This window comes from Monodon monoceros, unplaced genomic scaffold (assembly GCF_005190385.1).
Source record: "Monodon monoceros isolate NGI ecotype Baffin Bay Population unplaced genomic scaffold, NGI_Narwhal_1 Super_Scaffold_22, whole genome shotgun sequence".
NCBI classification, from domain to species: domain Eukaryota; kingdom Metazoa; phylum Chordata; class Mammalia; order Artiodactyla; family Monodontidae; genus Monodon; species Monodon monoceros.
In genome coordinates this window covers 86,627,650-86,633,762 of record NW_021703779.1, presented here as the reverse complement: position 1 = coordinate 86,633,762, position 6,113 = coordinate 86,627,650, and the positions used below count along the sequence as shown (strand labels likewise).

Here is a 6,113-nt window from a genome sequence, read left to right as displayed (position 1 = left end):
TCATCATTAGTGTATAGGAATGCCAGCGATTTCTGTGCATTAATTTTGTATCGTGCTACTTTACCAAATTCATTGATTAGCTCTAGTAGTTTTCTGGTAGCATCTTTAGGATTCTCTATGTATAGTACCATGTCATCTGCAAACAGTGACAGCTTTACTTCTTTTCCGATTTGGATTCCTTTTATTTCCTTTTCTTCTCTGATTGCTGTGGCTAAAACTTCCAAAACTATGTTGAATAAGAGTGGTGAGAGTGGGCAACCTTGTCTTGTTCCTGATCTTAGTGCAAATGCTTTCAGGTTTTAACCATTGAGGATGATGTTGGCTGTGGGTTTGTCATATATGGCCTTTATTATGTTGAGGAAAGTTCCCTCTATGCCTACTTTCTACAGGGTTTTATCATAAATGGGTGTTGAATTTTGTCAAAAGCTTTCTCTGCATCTATTGAGATGATCATATGGTTTTTCTCCTTCAATTTGTTAATATGGTGTATCACGTTGATTGATTTGCATATATTGAAGAATCCTTGCATTCCTGGAATACACCCCACTTGATCATGGTGTATGATCCTTTTAATGTGCTGTTGGATTCTTTTTGCTAGTATTTTGTTGAGGATTTTTTCATCTATGTTCATCAGTGATATTTGCCTGTAGTTTTCTTTCTTTGTGACATCCTTGTCTGGTTTTGGTATCAGGGTGATGGTGGCCACGTAGAATGAGTTTGGGAGTGTTCCTCCCTCTGCTATATTTCGGAAGAGTTTGAGAAGGATAAGTGTTAGCTCTTCTCTAAATGTTTGATAGAATTCGCCTGTGAAAGCATCTGGTCCTGGGCTTTTGTTTGTTGGAAGATTTTTAATCACAGTTTCAATTTCAGTGTTTGTGATTTGTCTGTTCATATTTTCTATTTCTTCCTGATTCAGTCTTGGCAGGTTGTTCATTTCTAAGAATTTGTCCATTTCTTCCAAGTTGTCCATTTTATTGGCATAGAGTTGCTTGTAGTAATCTCTCATGATATTTTTTATTTCTGCAGTGTCAGTTGTTACTTCTCCTTTTTCATTTCTAATTCTATTGATCTGAGTCTTCTCCCTTTTTATCTTGATAAGTCTGGCTAATGGTTTATCAATTTTGTTTATCTTCTCAAAGAACCAGCTTTTAGTTTCATTGATCTTTGCTGTTGTCTTCTTTGTCTCTTTTTCCTTTATTTCTGATCTGATTTTTATGATTTCTTTCCTTCTGCTAACTTTGGGGGTTTTTTGTTCTTCTTTCTCTAATTGCTTTAGGTGCAAGGTTAGGTTGTTTATTCGAGATGTTTCCTGTTTCTTAAAGTAGGATTTTATTGCTATAAACTTCCCTCTTAGAACTGCTTTTGCTGCATCCCATAGGTTTTGGGTCATCATGTCTCCATTGTCATTTGTTTCTAGGTATTTTTTGATTTCCTCTTTGATTTCTTCAGTGATCTCTTGGTTATTTAGTAGTGTATTGTTTAGCCTCCATGTGTTTGTATTTTTTACAGATATTTTCCTGTAATTGGTATCTAGTCTCATAATGTTGTGGTCGGAAAAGATACTTGATACAATTTCAATTTTCTTAAATTTACCAAGGCTTGATTTGTGACCCAATATATGATCTATCCTGGAGAATGTTCCATGAGCACTTGAGAAAAATGTGTATTCTGTTGTTTTTGGATGGAATGTCCTATAAATATCAATTAAGTCCATCTTGTTTAATGTATCATTTAAAGCTTGTGTTTCCTTATTTATTTTCATTTTGGATGATCTGTCCATGGGTGAAAGTGGGGTGTTAAAGTCCCCTACTATGAATGTGTTACTGTCGATTTCCCCTTTTATGGCTGATAGTATTTGCCTTATGTATTGAGGTGCTCCTATGTTGGGTGTATAAATATTTACAATTGTTATATCTTCTTCTTGGATCGATCCCTTGATCATTATGTAGTGTCCTTCTTTGTCTCTTCTAATAGTCTTTATTTTAAAGTCTATTTTGTCTGATATGAGTATTGCTACTCCAGCTTTCTTTTGGTTTCCATTTGCATGGAATATCTTTTTCCATCCCCTTACTTTCAGTCTGCATGTGTCTCTAGGTCCGAAGTGGGTCTCTTGTAGACAGCATATATATGGGTCTTGTTTTTGTATCCATTCAGCCAATCTGTGTCTTTTGGTGGGAGCATTTAGTCCATTTACATTTAAGTTAATTATCGACATGTATATTCCTATTCCCATTTTCTTAATTGTTTTGGGTTCGTTATTGTAGGTCTTTTCCTTCTCTTGTATTTCTTGCCTGGAGAAGTTCCTTTAGCATTTGTTGTAAAGCTGGTTTGCTGGTGCTGAACTCTCTCAGCTTTTGCTTGTCTGTAAAGTTTTTAATTTCTCCATCAAATCTGAATTAGATTTTTATTTTTTTGTACAGTTATAATCTTATTGCCATTAAAACAATTCTGAATATATATATGTCATCATATTAATTTGGGCTATGCAGAAAAATGGTAATAATAACAATATTCATAACATACTTTTAGCGTGCACCATATTAGAGACGGTGTTCTCAGCTACTTACAGGTACTAATCAATCCGTTCCTTAGAAGAAATCTGTGAGGGCTATACTATCAATGTACCCATTTTATATAGGAGGAAATTGAGGCACATAGAGATTAAACAAATCACCTGTAGTTGTATAGCTAGTAAATTTAAAAACCAGGATATAGCCCAAACTATTGGGTCCAGAATCATTGCTCTCAGCCTTTCAATAAAACAAATACCTAATCCATTAAAGCAATGATTGGAACAGCCACCTATTTTCTAAAATATAATTTTAAAATGGCTGTTTTTTAGATACCTTCGTGGTGGCGAATTCCAATACTATTGTATCCTCTTTTATGGTTTTTTTTTTTTTTGCAGTACGCGGGCCTCTCACTGCTGTGGCCTCTCCCGCTGCAGAGCACAGGCTCTGGACGCGCAGGCTCAGAGGCCATGGCTCACGGCCGCAGCCGCTCCACGGCCTGTGGGATCCTCCCAGACTGGAGCACGAACCCGTGTCCACTGCACCGGCAAGCGGACTCTCAACCACTGCACCACAAGGGAAGCCCCTATTGTTTCCTCTAAAGGGAGACGGGTTTCCCCTCACATTGAATAAAATTAGGCATAGTAGAGAAAATCAGGCCATCGATGTTGGGAACCAAAAAGGAAAAAAAGCAAAAGGAAAAAAAAGGAGTCCCTAGGGCTTCCCTGGTGGATCAGTGGTTGAGAGCCCGCCTGTCGATGCAGGGGACATGGGTTCGTGCCCCGGTCCGGGAAGATCCCACATGCTGCAGAGCGGCTGGGCCCGTGAGCCATGGCCGCTGAGCCTGCGCGTCCAGAGCCTGTGCTCCGCAACAGGAGAGGCCACAACAGTGAGAGGCCTGTGTACTGCAAAAAAAAAAAAGGAGTCCCTAAGATTGAGGACTTGAGAGGTAATCATGTTAAGTCCAAGGAGTTAAGGAACACCTGGAGACAGCCACTTATTTTCTTAATTTTAAAATTTTGTTGTTTTGAAACATATTTTAGTAACAGCAAATCCTAATCCCACTGTTTCTTCTAAGAGGAATTGTATTTTCTCTCACATTGAATAAAAACTGGGCATAGTAGAGATAATCAGGCAGTCGATGTTGGGAAGCAAAAAGGAAAACAATGGGAATCTCTGACTGGAGAGGTAATCATGTTAAGTCCAACTTGTGAGGAAGATGAAATTAGGGGAGAGCAGAAACTATGAAGAAGTAGAAGCAAGGACACAGAGAAAAGCTTTCCAGGAGAAAATTAAGTCACCTGTCAGCAATGCGTGAAGATAGGCATTTGTTGTACGAATGCATATTTTGTGGGAAAGAACGTGCCAAGTAGACTTTGTCAATCTCTTTGATTCATATACATTTTCAAAACTGAATAGGTACTGTGGGGTAGATAATATCTCCTAACTTGTTTTTAAAAATAATGACAGATTTATTTTTCTCTTTTAGCAAAACTTGGATGTCTATTGAAGAAACTTAAAAAGTAAAGGGTCACCTTTGTGACCAGAGCCAGCATTGCAGCTTGAACATCACTGAGCTGGAAGCCTGGGACAGAGAAACAGTGTTAATCTTGATTAATGGTGGAACAAATTTTGGACCTGTTGAGACTGAGGTAAGTTTGGGACATTCAGGAGGAAGGTTCCACTAGAGAATTGAATACAAGTCTGTAGGGCCAAAGAGTAGTTTGGGCTAGACATGTGGAATTGTAGTGACAACTGCAGAAGTGAATGGGATCAGCCAAGGAGAGCATGGAGACCAAGAAGAGAGAGGACTTGCAATATTCAGGGAAGCAATACAGCTCAGGCTCTAAGAGTCCAGGTGTTGGAACTTGTCACTTCTAATTGGGTCTAAATCTCCACTCAGCCCCTCAGTATTCCAGTAAAATAAAACTACGAGATGGTTATATAAGATTCATGTTGAATATAAGAACAGAGAAAGGGTGGAACCAAGAGAATGTTGAAAGGTATATTATGCAAATTGTATCTGTAAGAATTCTGGTACCACTTTTAAAATATCAAACAAGGTAGAATTCAAGGCAATGGACACTCACTTGTATAGATAAAGAGGGACATTTAATAAAGAGAAAAGATCAATCCACCAGATGGTATCCTAATCCTTTATTTATATGCACCTAAAGTCATAAAGCAAAATATATAAATCAGAATACCAGGACAAGTAGAAAAATTCATAATTATAGTGAGAAAGAATAATACAAGGGATATTTTTTGGTAACTAATAGTGTTTTCAAAAATTATCAGTAAGGACCTCAAAGATTTTACAAAATTCTTAACATATTTGACCTTATCACATATATAGAACCCAGCAAATAACAACTGTTGAATAACTGGGGAGCTGCAGGTTGAAACATTTTCAGAGCTTGCACAGGTGGGAAATCATTCAGTTGTCATCAGCCAAATTGCAGAGTCCTCCTGAATACTGGGAGCATTCAGTAGAGTCCTCGGAAGGAAAATATTTTAGTATTAGTAATAAAATAACCCTAGAGTAAAATTACCGTAAACATGCCTGATAAAATTTAAAGATAAGCCTCAAAAGAGTTAAGATGATCTGCCTACTAGAACAAAATCCTGCACCCTTTAAAGGAAGAAAGCAATCCCGATATTCAACCACATAAAATTCACAATGTCCAGCATTTAATAAAAAATTTCTAGCAATACAAAAACAGTAGGAAAATATGACCAATAATCAAGAGGGAAAAATAGTCAATATAAACAGCCCAGAAATTATAGCAGCATCTAATTTGAGGTTAACATCCAAAGACTTTAAAGAGCTATTATAAATGTTCCCAAGGATTTAAAGGAAAATATTAATATAATAAGGAGTTAAATAGAAGATATAAAGGCTACCAAGTGAAGCTTTGAGAGATTTAAAAATACAATTTCTGAATGAAAATTTTATTCATTGAGGTTAATGGTAGACTCGACACTGCAAAATAAAAGGTCATTGAGTTGGCTGGCCTAGCAATAGAAACTAAGAGCTTCCTCAGTGATCTGTGGGACAATACCAAGATGTCTAATATATATATATATATATATATATATATATATATATATATATATATAGTTAGGGAACAATAAAAATATTTGAAAAAATAATGGCAGAACATTTCCCAAATTTAAGGAAAACTAAAAACTCAGAGATTCAAGAATCTCAATGAAGCCAAGCAGGATAAAAACAAATAAGGCCACACCAAAGCATATAATGAAAAAATATCTGAAAACTAGTAAGAAAAAGAAAATCTTAACAGCAGCTGGAGAAGTTGACAAAGAAACAGAAAGAAAAACAAAGGTAAAAGTCACCATGCATGGATTACTTATCAGAAATAGTGTAAGCCAGAATACAAGGGAAAGTCATGTTTGAAGTGCTTAAAAAAAAACAACTGTCATACTAGAATTTGATGTTTATTTAAATATCCTTGAAAATAATGATAAAATACTTCAGTATTCAACAAAGCCTGAGAGAGTTTGTTGCCAGTAGACTAGCAATATAAAAAGTATTTTTAAAAATGTACTTGAGACTAAAGGAAAATGATGCCAGATGGAACA

General features: G+C 36.3%; 1 protein-coding gene across 1 annotated transcript in view; it reads left to right on the top strand.

Moving 5' to 3' along the window:
* NXF3 (nuclear RNA export factor 3) overlaps nucleotides 1-6,113 on the top strand; it is a 1,139,741-nt gene that overhangs the window by 359,908 nt on the left and 773,720 nt on the right. The window lies entirely within an intron of this gene.